At 51.4% G+C, this 15,656-nt stretch overlaps 1 long non-coding RNA gene across 1 annotated transcript; it reads right to left on the bottom strand.

Annotated features, from left to right (window-relative positions):
* Positions 1 to 718: 718 nt before the first annotated feature.
* On the bottom strand, positions 719 to 12,393 carry LOC113604562 (uncharacterized). The gene is made up of 3 exons (XR_003426542.2): positions 12,243 to 12,393; positions 2,078 to 2,141; positions 719 to 1,172 (listed from the first exon to the last, which is right to left on the bottom strand). It is a non-coding gene; the product is annotated as an uncharacterized LOC113604562 (long non-coding RNA).
* Positions 12,394 to 15,656: the final 3,263 nt, after the last annotated feature.

Here is a 15,656-nt window from a genome sequence, read left to right on the forward strand (position 1 = left end):
TTTGTGGTTTGGGCCAGTCTTGGGTGAAACAATGTCCTTTTTGTGCCTTAAGTACTGTGGGGGAGGTGAAGGGGGGTGTGCATGCTTGTGGCGGGAGGGCCCATGGGGTGCAGACCCTGAAATGAAGAGGGAGAGGGCAGAAGGTACCCACCCCCCCTTCCCCACCCCCCTCAGGAGTGAGGCTTGGAATCATTTTCACATCAGCTGTTTGAGGCTAGAATCAATCCAGAACCTCCTTCAAAGCCTCTGAGTTTTGCCTTCCTAAATTTCTTGAAGTGAAAACTTTTGGACTCAGATTTAAGAACAGTAGGCCCTGCTGTTGCTGTCACCAGATTCAGCTTCCCACATCCAGGCCGCACCTGCCACGGGATATTGCTAAAGCCAGAGTTCATTTTTGTCTGTTTCATGGTTTTGCATTCTTAAGAACATCTTCCCTGGGGATTAAAAACACAACCCCCCACCCACCCAAAATGTTTGTGGGTCAAATGTGGGAAAACCGTATGAGGGTGTTTTCTTCTGTGTGTACAAAAGAGGTCACGGTGAAATTTATCCTAATGGATTTGAAACTCTCGTTTTATGGAGACAATTCTGAAATAAACACAGAGAATGGAGATATAGCTGAAGTGTTTTCCTTTTGCTTTTTCTCTACCTTAACGCTCCGTCACATAAATTCATGTTGGGTTGGAACACAAATGCATTTTGTTTGTAGTAATTAAAATGTTTTAATGAGACAACCATAAAATCCACCATTAATTATTTTATTTCAAACACTTCTCCCTTCTTTTGAACCAGGTCTATTTAGAAATAGTTTAGAGAGTAGCCTGCAGTTTTATTCTTTCCTCTGCATTATACACAGGAGTGGAGAAGTCATTTATAAATAATTACACAATGTTTTGGGTCTTTGGGCTTGTATAATATATCAAAGCGATTAGTACACTTATTGTTCCATTGTAAATGCTTTTTTTCTCCTTTCAGTTTCACTTGCCTTGTCTTCTAGCTAAACCTTTTTCTGGAAATCTTTTGTCTTCTTCATTCTTTTTGCTTGTTACAGTCCGGGAGCATTCTTCTTATTCAAACACTCACAGCAGGGGCAAAGAAAGCGACTTCGGCCGCATCTTAAGTTTTACCGTAACTTTCTGGCATTTTCTTTTCTTCCAGTTTTCCCAGACTACCTAGGGGCAATGAAGAATTATAACATACATGAATTATTGGTACTCCCCTCGAGTTAAAGGGGGAAGAAAGTGCCTCATTTTCTATGCCACCCCCCCCTTCCCCAGTCCTGAGCGAGCGGGCGGCCGAGAAACAATGTATTTATCACTTTGCACGTCTTCGGGACGCCGGCCGCGCCCGCGCGCCCCCTCCCTCGCCGCCGCCACTCCTTTCACGAGCCCCCAATACAGGCTCCCGGGCGGCGCGGCCGGGGAGAGCGCCCGGGCCAGGGCGCGGCGGGGCGGGCCGCGTGCGGGGATTAGGGCCGCACGAGAGGCGACTGCGCTGCGGCCTCCAGCCACGTGAGGAGGGACCGGGCTTCAAAGGTGCCCCCCCAACTAATCCTTGTTATCCGGCGGGGCCCGCCGCTCCGCGCTGGCTCCCCCGCCCGCTCCCGGAGCCCGCCGGCCTCGGGGGCAGCCCCGGGCCAGCCTACGGGACGGCGGGGCGGGGCCTGAGACTCGGCTGGCTAGGGTGTCGTCGGGGGTGCTCGGGCATGCGCGGGTGGCCGCGCACGTGGGGAGCTTGCCAGAGAAGGAGTTCGCGGGAAGAACGCCCGCGGGAGCCGGCCCGATGCCCCCACCCCCCAGGGGGCGTTTCCGAAGCCGGCGCGCGCTCAGCCCCGCGGTCCCCGCCCCGCCGGCCCCCGCCCCCGCGGCCCCGGCGAGCGCACGTCGCAATCTGTCAAGCGCTCGGCCCCGTTTCCATATGAAGGGCGCGCCGGGCGCCTTGGGAGCGCTGAATGGCCGCTCGCGGTCGGGCGGGCGCTCACGCCCCGCGGCCGGGGCTGGATTTGGCCGCATTTGCATAGCAGGTGCTGATGCTTGTCCATTCTTACTTAAAGAAGTTTTAATATGGGATAAATTACCAGGAATTAGGAGCAGGCGTGGGCGGGAATAAAGGAACCGTGTCGCCCGTCTTCTTATCGCCGCCTGGCGCAGGGAAGTCTTAAGTGAGATTCGACTTTAGAAGTCGTCTCCTTAACAAGCTACCACTCCCCACCCCAACCAAAAGGAGCCAAGAGAAACCAGGAGACAACTTTAAGCAATTTGATTTTAGAATCTTTTCTGCAGCCAGTAAAGCAATGATCCCAGGGATAGTAATACGATTAGCGATCGAAGATCTTTGAGTCAGAAAGTCCGCTTGAGTTTAAAATGTTAATCCTGGCCCTAATCCGCCCTGTTGGCAGACTGGAGTGCAGTGCTACAGTCATTTATGCTTTCTTTCCCTATTCTTACATCAGGTGAGGCCCCTTTCGGCAGCCCATTTCTTGATGACAAGGAGGGCACACTGATTTGCCCAAGGCAACATCTCCCACCATCTCTGGACAGGGGTGCTGCGCTTCCCCCGCCCCTGGGAACCAGGCTCCTGTTGCTGTGCTGGCTTCCGAGGTTCATTCCATCTGTTTGGCATCTTGCAAAAGCTTGGAGCAAAGTGGATTTTCGAGGCGATGGGATTTTGAGGAGATAGGGATGGGACAGTTCATCCACCCAGCCTTGTCTCCCATCCTCCTTTAAGCCAGACCTCAGGGTGCCCTCTTGAAATGGGTGGCTGGTGTTCAGGTTTTCAGGTTCTTGGGGACTGGGGAAGGGGAATGGCTGCCTCAGACTCCAGCCTGCCAGACAGTGGGTCTGCTTATCATATTTGTGCAGAAAAGGCCTGAAGTCTGGGACCCTTGAGGGGTCTCCAGATACTTGGGCCGACTAGGAGCTATAGGGAAGAAAGGGTAGACCTAACATGAGCAGTAATACTCCAGTGCTCTCCACACCAAGATGCTGCCACATGTGCTGTCATAGGTCTGGGATAACAGGCTGCCTGTTCTGTGAGGGACAAATGTCAAGGTTCTCTCCTTTGCCTTCTTGCTGAGGCGCTTTTCTCCTCTCTCAGGCCCACACACTGCTTTTTCAGCCCCCTCTGATCTCTGGCAGTTTCTCTCTCTGGGCCCAGAGCGACCCCGCTTTGGGCAGGATTGCACCTGGGATCTTGCAGGCAGGCCTCTGGCTTGTCCCAAGCTCTTCCCAACAAGCCCGCTTTTCCTGGAAGGCAGTGTGAGATGCCCAAATGGACCATATGGTTTGGAGCGAGAGCCTTGGAGCCCACAGACAATGGGGGAAGTGAGAGGCCCAGGTCAGTGGCGGAGCTCACGCGGCTGCAAACCTCTCTTTCAGCCTAATGAAGCTGTTGTCTGGGGGTAATGATGCAAATGCCCCAGCCCTTTCTCGCCATCGATAGTCTAGAACGTGATTTGTCATACAATCTGAATCTTTGGGAGGACTTTAGACGGAACCTCCCCCAAAGATGGAGATGAGCCATATGTGCACTTTGCATCTGAAGTGGGGGTGGGGGCGGTGGGAGGGAGGACACAGCCCACTCCGACTTCTCAGAAGGACTGCCTTCTGACAGCCATGAGGACTCAGTCCCCAAGAGCCCCAGTGCTGCCTGACCCAGGGGGCTCATGAGTGGGTGCAGTGCCCTATTGTCTGACAGATCAGCAGTGTGTGTTGGAAAAAAGATGCAGAGGATCTGGTTATTCTGAGTAGGGTGCTGTGCCGAGTGCCTTAGCTGATGTTAATTGCAGCCAGGATGGACACTTTAGTATTTCTGAAGCAGAAATAGTAAAAGAAAAGTAGGGACCAGGCGAGAGGCATCCTGAGCGTGGAACAGGTGGGGGAAGACACAAACCAGAGTGAGAAAGATGAGCAGGAAAAGTGTGCAAATCAGCTCACACTGTGTGTGTGTATGTGCACACGTGTACACGCGCATGTGAACGACACACAGGCATATGTGAACACCCAGTGCCCACACACAAATCCCCTCTGTCCAAAGATATCCTTCGGGGGCCAGGCATGCCAGGCCAGGCACTGTGTCTGAGGGCACAGAGAGGGTGTGGCAGAAAAGAGTGGCCTCACCTGTGGGCAGATGTGACTCTGTCACCTTTGCTTCTCCTGTTTCCTTTCTAGGGCAGACTCCGCCTCAGAGACCCTTCTTCCCCCTTCATTATCATTGCTATTATTAGGGCCTCTGGTGCTTCTCTATTGCATCTAGCACACGCTGAGGGAGAAAGTAATGATGGCTCCTTACAGGAAAGGAGGCAACTTCTCAGTGCACCTGCCACTGAGGTCCTGTGAGTGCCCGCAGAGTCTGGGCACAGGAATATACTACTCATAGCAGAGGGCTCGCCGGGGGGTATCTGTTCATTCATTCTGTGGTGGTTTAAGTTTAGGAGTTAGAATGGGATGGGCTGGGAAATGGAGGCCCATAATCCGACGAGAGGTCCCTAATTACCCCTGCTGGCCTGTGGGGGTGAGGCAAGAGCAGATTGAAACCTTGGTCACGCCTCCACTGCCAATCACACCCATGGCCACAGGTAAGTCGTAGCCAAGCTCTGCCAAAGCCCTGGCCACATGATACTCTTTCTGCACCCTCAGATGCTCCCAGCCTCCCCTCTGGACACTGAAGGAGAGGGGAGGGGGGGAGCGATCGCGGTGACAACACCAGCTCTCAAAGCCCTGGCCAGAAGCTGCTCACCGCAACACCTGTTACCATCGAGAGGTATATCCCGGGGTGGGGGCTGGGAGGCGGCCGTGCTGGAGTCTGGGGTGGGGTAGGGGTAGGGTGCTGGGAAGCCGGTAGGGCTAGACTTTCTGCTTATTTGAGGGCTTTGCAGAAAACTTTGGTTAGAAACATGGAGATATTTCTAAAGCATCCCTGTCCTCTTTCCTGCTTTAACAAATACGGTCCAGATACCCCTGGTGAGCATGCGCCCTGGGAGTGCCCAGAGTCGAGATGTTCCATGACAGTCCTCTTTACTGCTTGACTCCACCATCCTCCTCCTCATCAACATTCATATTCATATAAATACCCTTCTGAACAGTTTTTTTTTTTCCTAGAGGGATGTTAAGCTTCACCCTCAGTTTGTGTGATTTTATTAAACTTGCAAGCCCGTGCGTCGTGCATTTTAATCTGCCTCTCAAATGTGAGGCGACTGAGGCTCAGGGAGGTTAAGATACATGACGAAGGTCATGGGGCTGGCAGGCTGTAGAGCCAGAATGGGAGCCCAGGGCTGCTTGGCTTCAGCATGCGGGACACTGACCACTGGTCATCTCCCTTTTCTCACTTTATGTGAACATCCACTCTGTGGCCAGCTCCACCCAGGGGCTGGTGGACACGGGATGGAAACCACAGCCCTACTTTGTGGGGAAAGGCAGCTGTTGCAGGTGTGGGTGAGACTCTGTGGAGAGAGGTCTGTTCTTGTCTGTTGGTTGGTCACTCTTGTGGAGAAGGGCCGTGACGCTGGACTACAGGAGACGTTGTTGTTTTGAAGTCAGCTTCTGTTCTCGTTTTCTTGGTGAGAATCGAGCAGTCTGGGTTCTGTGCCCTCTACAGCCTTGAGAAAAATCTTCTCTCACTCTCTGAATCTCACAGAAGAATGGTGGTGTGGGAGATGGAGGGGGGGGGGTGTAAGGTGTCCCCAGGGGCTTGCAGTCCAGGGGGAGACATCTAGGCTCCAGTACTGCTGACACCTGAGGTCTTGGGGAGTCACCTGGCCATATGACATCAAATGGTTTCATCTCCTCTCTGGTCTCCCTAACTGCTCGGTGAGCAGAGCTTATGAGGGGCCGGAGAGCTGACCTGTGCTGAAGCTGAAGCCAGCAGCCTCCCTGAGTGGCGAAGGAGGCATTCTGTGTGCTCTCTTTAGTGTGGAGTTCGTGCTTCTAGAGTGTGTGGGCTGTCCCAGTCTACTTGTCCCCGTGTCCCTGAAGAACTCAGCATGATCTTAGCACCCAGAAACTCTTAAGTTACTCACGTTCTTTGGTTCTGTGGTTGTTCATGCAATTCATTCACTCGCTCTTTCATTCATCGCCAGGATGTTAAGTCAACTTCTCTTGGGTAGAAGATCATTCAACTTCCCTGCCTGAAACCCTTCACAGTTTTCCCACGGCACTCAGTATAACGTGCCCCCATCTTTTAATTTGAACTCTAGTTAACAAGGCTCTGTGCTATCTGTCCCCCTCCTGCCGGCTTGGGGGTGTGTTGTGGGGTACCTCAACTTCACAGCCGGTTCCTCTCCCCTTGGCCCTCTGGGTTCCAGCATCACTGGTCTCTGTTTAGTGCTTTCAATGCTCTTCGGGGCCTTGTCTTTGTCATTCTGCTTGAAGCGCTCTCCCCATGTGGCTCCTTCTCAGAGGAGGACCTCCTGACGATCCTGAGCAACCCTTCGTCACAGTGCTGCCCCCACTAGCACACGGATCGGTGGGTGGTCTACACACTGCTTGCTGCTGCTCCTCGTCCGTGTCTCTGACTAAACTGAACGTTCTGTGTGTGGCAGTTGCCTGTCTGGCTTATTAACCTCCGTCTCCCCAGTAGCTAGAACAGTGTTGGTACGTAAGAGGTGCCCAGGACGTTTTGCGGTGGAATGTGGACGTGCATTTGGATGTATTTTAAATGGTGAAATCTGTGCGTCTCTCTATTATGTGTGTCTCCACCTTCCCAGCTCCGGGAAAATCTGGGCTAAAGAGAGACTGAGTCATGGGCGAGGGATTTAGTTTGACACAGTGGGAAACTGGGTGCTTCTGGGTGGAGTGTGTCCAATCCAAGATGAGTGTCTCTCTAGGCACGGGGACGTTTTCTGACTTGGCTGGATGGGGCACATTTCTTACTTGGGTCTGACTCCCGTGGGATGATCTTGTGTCTTCCTGGAATCCACGGGACATCCTGAATCACACTGTTTGTGCCCAGAGGAGACACTGCTGAAGGAGATGTCTCTTCTCTTTATGAAAGAGGTGTGTGGGCATGCCTCTCTAAGCAGTGTGGGAATGCACGGGGCAGGCTTTCCAGTCCGCAGTGGAGAATGGACCTCCCTGGAATGCTCACAAGGGGCAGGGAAGAGGAAGGAACCCCTCAGAGTAGAGTCGGGACTGAGCAGTTGCTGGGGGCAAGGCTCACCTGCGTAGGTGACCATCAGCAGGAAGCAAGCTGGGACTGGTTCTTAGGAAAGCCATGTGGAGTGGCAGGGGCCAGAGGCGTATCTCTGTCATTTCCGGGAACCCACGTGTGATGGTATGTTTTGGGTGGAAATGTCAGCGATGCCACCCTCTGGCAAGCCCTCAGCAGACCTCTCAGTTGCTCCCTTTCGTCCCCCAAATCCTGGCTCTGCCCACTGAGCACTGGTAGGTGCTCTAGCTGAGGGCTGCATGTGGGAGCCATTCCTGCCCTCAAAGAGGGAATCAGAACACGGGTGTGCAAAGCAGCCAGTGGACAGAGTTCAGAGTCCAGAATGCTAACCATTACACGATAGAACCCCACGCCAGTGGACAGAGTTCAGACACAACTCTGCCTGCGTGCTCTCATCCACTCAGCCAATCACCCACCAGTCATCTACGGGGTACCTCCCAGGTGGAAGGGTCGCTGTGTGCAGTGCTGGAAAACCCAAGAAAACTGGAGCTGCCTAGAATTTACATCCCAACAGGAAGAGACTACAGTCCCAAAGATGAATAAACCCCTAAGATAGCAGGTGGTAACAAGTGGCAAACAAACAGGGTGCCACTAAGGGGCAAAGCAGGAGATACTCTAGCTGAGGTGACAAGGATGATCTCTGAGGAGATGACATGGAAGTTGATACTTAAAGGATGAGAAGGAGTCAGCCATGGGAGGTTCTAGGGGGAGAGCATTCCAGGCGGAGGCCCTAGGAAGTGAGGACTCTGGGGCAGGAACAGGCTTGTGTGTGAAGAACTGATGGAAGACCAGTGTATATTGAGAAAGCCTTCCTAAGCGAGGTGCAGAATTTGGACAGGGGGTGCGTATCTTTGTAACAGGTATCATGTGCCTGGCACAAGGCTAGTGTTCCACCTGATTTAATCCTCCCACAAACATAGTGCTGTGCTCCTGTCCTACGGAGGCAGTGGATGCTCAGACAGGTCAAGCCAGTTGCCAAAGGCCACGCAGCGAGACAAGTGGTGGAATCAAATTTTGAACCTGAGTCTGGTTCAAGAGCCCAAGTTCATAACCACTAGGCGATTTGATCTCCCAGTGTCCAAGGAAACAGTACAAACGGCATGTACCTGTGACATGGAAAAGGACAGAGAAGGGAGAAACCAGAGAAAATTGTAGTCCTGGCCTTAGGCTGTTGGAAGATCATGGAGAGAGGTGTGTGGATAATCATACGATGGAAAAGTCATCGTTTGCTTCTATCCTCAAGAGTTTCCCTATTCTTGCTGGAGCAGGGCTTTCCGGCGTTGGGGGGGGGGGGGGGGGGAGGGGGGTGGAGCTTAGCTGTCTAAAGGCGGAAAGCAGCGCCACCTGTTGGTGAAAGAGAGTGATGATGATCGTATGACACGAGATCAGGTCGATTCATCATCACCCGTGAAATATTTGCTAGTCATCTACTGGGTACGGCCTGCCCTGGATGGGGTGGGTAAGAGTATGCAGCAGAACCCGGAGACATAGCTCTGCTTCCAGAATGGAAAAGGCTGAATTGGGAGGTGGAGCTCCCTACTTTGGTCTTTCCTTATGGGTACCGGGGGATCTCAAAATAAAATGGATGTGCCAGAAGTGAGGGATCTGGGTGGGCTTGAGGAACTTGGAGAGGTTCTGGCAGTGAGGCAAACCTGAGCAAGCAAGTGTTTTTGCATAAGATATTCACGGCAGTGTTGTTTGACGTGTAAAATTTTGGTAAAAAGGTGCCATGTGTCCATCAGTAGAGGAGTGGTAAATAAAGTATGTTGCATTCCTATAAAAGCGTACTATGTAGCTATAAGAAAACAATAAAAACCCTCTTTAGGTCCCACAGGGAAAAGTGTCCAAGGTGTATTAAGAGAGAAAAACAAGGGTGAAGACTTAACTTTGTATAGTATGCCATGGGATAGAAATAAATACAAAGAGAGGGTATAAGAAGAAATATTTTGCTTACCTAAGCTAAGAAAACTCTGAGGCCTCCTCAGGACACTGTTAACACAGTGGTTGCTGGAGTGAGTGGATGGAGGCAGGAATGGGAGGGATAATGTATCTTTTGGTTATTTTTTAATTTTCAAATTAAGTATATTATTGCATATTCAAGCTAGTGGTTTTTTAAACAGGAAAATTATAAACAAACCAAAAATAAAATGAAATTCTGATCCCACTGGAGCTTGGCCCTGGTTCTCCTCCCCTGGGTCTTTGCTTCCTTGGGTGTTAGAGCTGACCAACTTTTGTGGATCATGCATGGTCCAGAGTTCTAGAATCTGAGAACTTTTCTGGAGGATTACCCACTGATTTAGAAACCCTATAGACCTCGTATGTGGAAGATACGTTGTTTCTCAAAGGATTCTTGTAAGGCTTTGCTTCTGATTTCTGGATATCAAGAGTTACCAAGTTGCATTCATGAGCCTTTTGTACTTAATTGTAATTAATGATGAGTCCAGGTTGGTGATGCGTCATTTAGTTGCTGTCCCGTATTTACTGAGCACCTACTAGGTTTGGGTACTGCGCTTATTCCTGGGATTGTCCCAAAGAAGCCTTGGTCCCACGTTCTGCCCTAGGAGGGGCTTACCGCCTGGAAGGAGAGCAGGGAGCACTTGGTGAGCCCCAGTTAGGGAGTCCCTTGAGTCTGCCTGACAGAACTAGGAAGGCTTCAGGGAGATGGAAATGCTTACGTGGAGACTCAAAGCGTGAGCGGTAAGTGAATGTTCCTCCAACATAGAGGGTCAGAGAGAAATGGCGGTTGGTTTTTTGTTTTTTTTTTTTTACTGTCAGAGCAGGTGTGTTTTATTTTTCAAGTGCTTTGTGTTCATTTTAAAAAACAAAGGCATGCCTTCTGTTTCTTTTTCTTAGTTTCCATTAAAATTATTGTAAGAACCACTTCGGCTACACCCTGGTCACAGAGAGGTGGTCATAGCTTCCAGTCTTTGGGCGGCAGAGGTCACATGCAGCTGGTAAAGCCTCTGATCTTCCTTCCCTCGCCCTGCCCTGCGGCCCCTGCCTGCGTCTTAGGCCTGACTCTGTCCGCCACAGCAGCTAGGACATACTGCACTGTGGCTGGTGCCAGGGCCTTGGTCATGGGGGTCTTGGCCTGCTCTTGTTACCTCGTATGCTGTAGGGGAGCCTCCTAGGCCTCCTAACTGGGCTGTGTTCCCTTTCTGACCTCAGTTTACCTGTTTGAGAAATAAGAGGGTTGGACCAGGGGACCTGCTAAGGCCTTCTAGAACTCACCCCCTGTGGCCATGATGCTGAACACATTGGGAAGCTCACGATATTTCCCAGGGAGTGGGGGTCCGGTGTATTCAGGTGGGCATGGCCTCTCTCCACCTTTCTGTCATGATTTTAAAGATGATCTGTCTCTGAGCCCCAGTCAGGGTCAGCGTAGCTCCTTGAAGGAACATTGGAGAGGGAGGTGGGGACAGGCCTGGGTCTGGGCTGAGGTCTTTTCCCCTTTCAGGCCTCAGTCTCTTCCCCTGGGTCGCCAAGAGGCCAATGGAGGAGGCATTTTCCAGCTCCAACTTTGCCAGAACCATCCCTGGTCCCTCAATGGCAGGTGTGGAGACCAGGTCCTTTAGGCCAGTCTCTCCCCTTGGTTTCCTGAACGCGCTTCCTGAACATCTAGTGGGAATGAATCAGAGCCCTGTATGTGTGCAAGTGCTGTGTGTGTTCTTGCTTAGCAAGTGTTCCCTAAAGGGGAGCTAGGGGGCAGCTGTAGGAGCAAGGGGGTGAGCAGGAGGGGCCTTGAGTGCCATTTGGCCCCTCCTCCCACTCAGGGAGGGGCTGCCATTAACTTTGAATATTATTTTTTTTTTTTGAGAGAGGGAGAGGAGAGTAGTGGTGAGGAGGGGCAGAGAGAGAGGGAGAGACTCTCAAGCAGGCTCCATGCCCAGCACAGAGCCCGATGTGGGGCTTGAGCTCACCACCATGAGATCATGACCTGAGCTGAAATCAACAGTTGGATGGAGGCTCAACTGACTGGGCCGCGCTGCAACCCTAACTTTGAATGTTATTATCGCCAATGAGTTTATAATTAAAAATGGCAGGCTGGAGAGAAGGCAGGTATCCTCCAACTTTGAATCTGCCTCTATTTCTACATCATACCATAGAAGTCTGCCGGATTACAGGCCGCCTGGGTGGCTCAGTCGGTTGAGCGTCTGACTTCAGCTCAGGTCATGATCTCACAGTCCGAGTTCGAGCCCCACGTCAGGCTCTGTGCTGACAGCTCAGAGCCTGGAGCCTGCTTCGGATTCTGTGTCTCCCTCTCTCTCTGCTCCTCCCCTGTTCTCTCTCTCTCTCAAAAATAAATAAACATGAAAAAGAAATTTAAAAGTCTGCCAGATTTTAGGGGTCTAGGACAAAATGTCATTTAGTGATTAGCAAAGGTTAAAAGCACCCACTCATTAAATGGAGAACAGAGATGCTACAGCGTTCTGTTTTGGCATTTTGTCCTATGGAAGGCCTCAGTGGAGCAGTGTGAAGAGGCCTCCGAAGGGCTTTTCGGAGCTGCCCTGCAGCCGTGATCCCGGTGGGACCAGGGCTAGCCTTCACAGGGGCGGCTCTTCCTCTGAAGGCACAGTGTTGACAGGGCGAGAGCAAGGAGGAGGCAAAGGTGTCCCTGAACTTGTGGGTGAACGAAGCGTATTGGGAACGTTTCCCAGCCCTTGCACTCCCTTTGGGACTCCCTTGCCCCCTCCAGGTCGCTGACTGAGCGGCCACCAGGTGGAGCTCGGCACCAAGCCCCCAAAGACCTCTGCTCCCTCCGGGAAGCCTTTTCCAGACTCCCGGGCTGGGAGATGGGTGCAAAGGACTTGGAAAGAAAAGTGTTCAGAAGCAACCCCCCCACCCCCACCCCAGTCCCTTGACGAGCATCACAAACTCTCTGCCTTGAAGGAAATCCTTTCTCCTTGGCACCACCCCGGCCCCTCCTGCCCCACCACGTTAGGGGCCGTTTCCTTCCACCACGGGCCAGGGAACGGAAGCTTGGAGGGCTTGCCGGGTTCCCAGAGCCAATCTGGGGCAGAGTCCAGCTCCCAAGTCCACGTTCTCCCCCCCACCCCCACCCCGGGTGCGGAGCCTACCTTCTGTCACAGGGCTCTGTGCCGTCTTCCCCTTAGGTCGCTGCATGGCATGATTCCAGGTGTCCATCTCTCCTCAGCAAACGAAGTCACACACTGTGGCAGCCCCTTGCTGCCACACCAGATGAGACCTCTGCCCTGGCGCGCCACCCCAAGTGTGTGAAGAGAGGGAAAAACGTTGCTGTTTAAAAAGGCTCGCTGCTTTGTAAAAGTTTTAATGTTTATTTATTTTGGGGAGAGAGAGAGAGTGAGCAGGAGAGGGGCAGAGAGAGAGGGAGACGCAGAATCCGAAGCAGGCTCCAGGCTCCGAGCGGTCAGCACAGAATCTGGCGTGGGGCGTGAACCCATGAACCGTGAGATCATGACCTGAGCCGAAGTCAGACGCTTAAGTGACTGAGCCACCCAGGCGCCCCTGACTTCTTTTCAAAAAGGAAATATATGTGCAGGAATGACAGTTAAACAATAGCAAAGAGAGTCTAATGAAAAGAAAGTCTCCCTCTGTTGACCCAGTTGCCAGCATCCTTCCCTGGAGGTAACCACTGTTACCGTTTGGGGGCTCTTCCAGAAATACATATATGTATTGGTGCATAGACTGTGTGTGTGTGTGTGGGGGGGTAACAATTGGTGGCATATTGTTCTGGATACGGGGTGCCCCAGATCCACCTTCTACCTTTCATCACTCTGCATGGTGCCCCCGAGGCTAATCGTTAGGGACCTTGTGGGGGTGGGGGGCTCCCACGCCCTCTGCTTTCAGGTGGGCTCCATTCATGGCAGGCGGCAGCCAGAGGTGTTTGGTGAGAAGGGGCTGAAATTGGAGTATTTTTTTCCTGTCTCCTGCCTGCTACATTGCCTCTGTCAAAGGTTCTACCAGGTGCCCTGCCCTCCGGCTCCCGTGTGGGTTTGGTGCCATTCCTTGCTCCTTCAGGGCTTGACTGCTGACAGCTCCCCGCTGTCGCTAACTCCAGAGGACCGCATTATCCTACTTGATTTCCCTTAACTTTGCCCACATTTTTATAAATCCTTCCAAGGGTGTGTTGGTAAATGTGTAATCACTGTCTCTCTGGGGAAAACCCTAACCAAACCAATTTGATTTGTAGCATTTCCTGATTCCTGTCGTGCAAATAAATGCTCCCATCACGGCTTGTTCCAGGCTTAGCACAGTTTAGCGGCTGGCTTATAAACATTATGAAAATGTAGCCATTGGCTCTCGTGGGCTGATAGTGCTGGCCCCAGCACGTCACTGACTTTCCTTTATTAAGTTACCTGTAATTTCCCGGTTGGAGTGTGCTATCCATTTAAGGAATACTAGTCAGATCTTTTATAGTGTGTCAGAAATGAGTATTTGGGGGGCACTTGGGGGCGGCTCAGTCGGTTAAGTGTCTGACTCTTGACGTCAGCTCAGGTCGTGATCTCACGGCTCATGGGTTTGAGCCCCACATTGGACTCCATGCTGACAGTGTGGAGCCTGCTTGGGATTCTCTCTCTCCTCTCTCTGTCCCTCCAGCTCACTCTCACTCTCTCAAAATAAATAAACTTAAAAAAAAAAAAAGAGAAACGGGCACTTTTGATAATAAAAATTCTTTTGATAATGACAGTTCTGCCAAACTACTCTCCAAAATGGCTGAACCATTGCCGCCTTTGGATCCCAGGCTCCTTGAGCAGGGTTTTTGCATACACTTGGTTGGCTGACTGGAGTGATGAAAAGAGAGAGTTTGGAGTACTACTTTGTTGGGGGAGACAGGTCAGAGAACATTTGCTTGGGAACAGCCTGTGTGAGTATGTCAACAGGAAGCCTCTCGAAGAGGAGGAGGGAGGCCTCCCACCTCGGTATCCCTGTCTAAGCTACAGGTGTATATCTCCTCATTAGCAGAACCCAGGATGTGGAGAGGGGCAGGGGTGTGAAAGGTTGAGGCAGGAAGGACTTGGACTTGGGTCCGACAGCTTTGGCTTGACTCTGGCTTTGCCCCTTGCTGGCTGTGTTGTTTTTTCAAGGGTCTGGGTTTCAGGTTCCACATCTACAGAATAGGGATAAATGTTCCTCTTCTCTGTAAATTTGAGGATTTGATAAAGTATGTCACGTGTTCCAGGGAGGGCCCGCACATTTTAGCTGCCCTACGGGTGATAGTTTTGGTGATGATGATGAGTGGCCCATAGAGGAATTTGGGGCCCAGAGAAGGCAAGAGATCTTTGCCTTTAGAAGGTGTTTATATTTCAAGGCACTAGAAACAGCCTCTGTCCTACCTGGGAGGATGTGTTTCCAGAACCCAGGCGCCTAAGTCTGCCTTTGACTTTTCTTTCTTTTAATACAAGTGCATTCGGCCAATTTCCACGGAGTGGCTTCTTCAGAAACCTGCCTGGCATCTTATTTGGAAGGAATACAGTTGAGGCTTGTTTGTGAAACTACAATGCATAAATTTCTTTGTATTTAGAAACCTGAGTTTAAAAAAAATACGTGTTTCTGAGTGTATTGATGTTTTTCAAAAATGGAGGTTTCAAGGTTCTGAAAACCAAACTGGTCCTACCAGAATGGGGTAGAAAGTGGGAACTGCTCACCTCCTGAAAATCTTCCACTGACAGTTTGTGAACTTGCAGGAACGACGTTGAGATGTGGAGGAGAAAAGCGATCCAAGATTTCTTCCGGGGATTAAAAGTGAGTCCAAAATTGCAAGGACTCGGGAGAAAAAGGCTCTTGTTAAGCTCTGCTTTGAATAACCGAGCCCTTTTCTCTCTGAGCACTAAGTGTTGAGATGCAGCGTCCTTACTGCCTAGAAACCCAACAAAGACTGGCTTGGTGGCTGCTTTGAGGTTTCTGTTCTATGTAGAATTTTAACCGTGAAAAGACACAAAGATTGGTTTCTTCTGAGTCCTTAACGGAACACCACAAAGGGACACAATTAGTGGGGAGCTGGGCTGCTGTCTCTCACCAGCTATGCCGCTGCTGCTCAGAACCCCTCCAGGAGCCACGTGGGGTACACCACCCGGCCCCTCTCTATCTCCGGTGCTTGGAAATGTGCCACAGACTCAACTGTGCAGGTGTGGAGATTGCTGGACTCCAGCGAGGCCAGGTGCTGTGGGGTCTTTATCTGTAAGCCTGGTTGTGCCACCTGCTGGATGTCCTAATCTGTAAAATGGGATAATAATGCCTGGATTGAAGGCCTGCTCTTTGGATGAGGTGAGAAATCATGGACAGTGTTGGCTTGGAGTAAGCGCCCTATAGTAGTAATCCTTTCTGTAGTATTAGTGTTCTTACTGTTCCAGGCTTTATGGTACAGATATCCTTCTGCCGGACTTTCAGAGCCCTTCAGACCATTTCCAGCTCCGCATCCTCTCCTGTGACTGGGCAGGTCTCTGCGATTTTCCCGTTCATCTTCCCTTTATACATGTGGATAAGAGGCCATGCCCCTGATCAGGAACAAA

The sequence above is a fragment of the Acinonyx jubatus genome, chromosome A1, assembly GCF_027475565.1.
Source record: "Acinonyx jubatus isolate Ajub_Pintada_27869175 chromosome A1, VMU_Ajub_asm_v1.0, whole genome shotgun sequence".
Lineage (NCBI taxonomy): Eukaryota > Metazoa > Chordata > Mammalia > Carnivora > Felidae > Acinonyx > Acinonyx jubatus.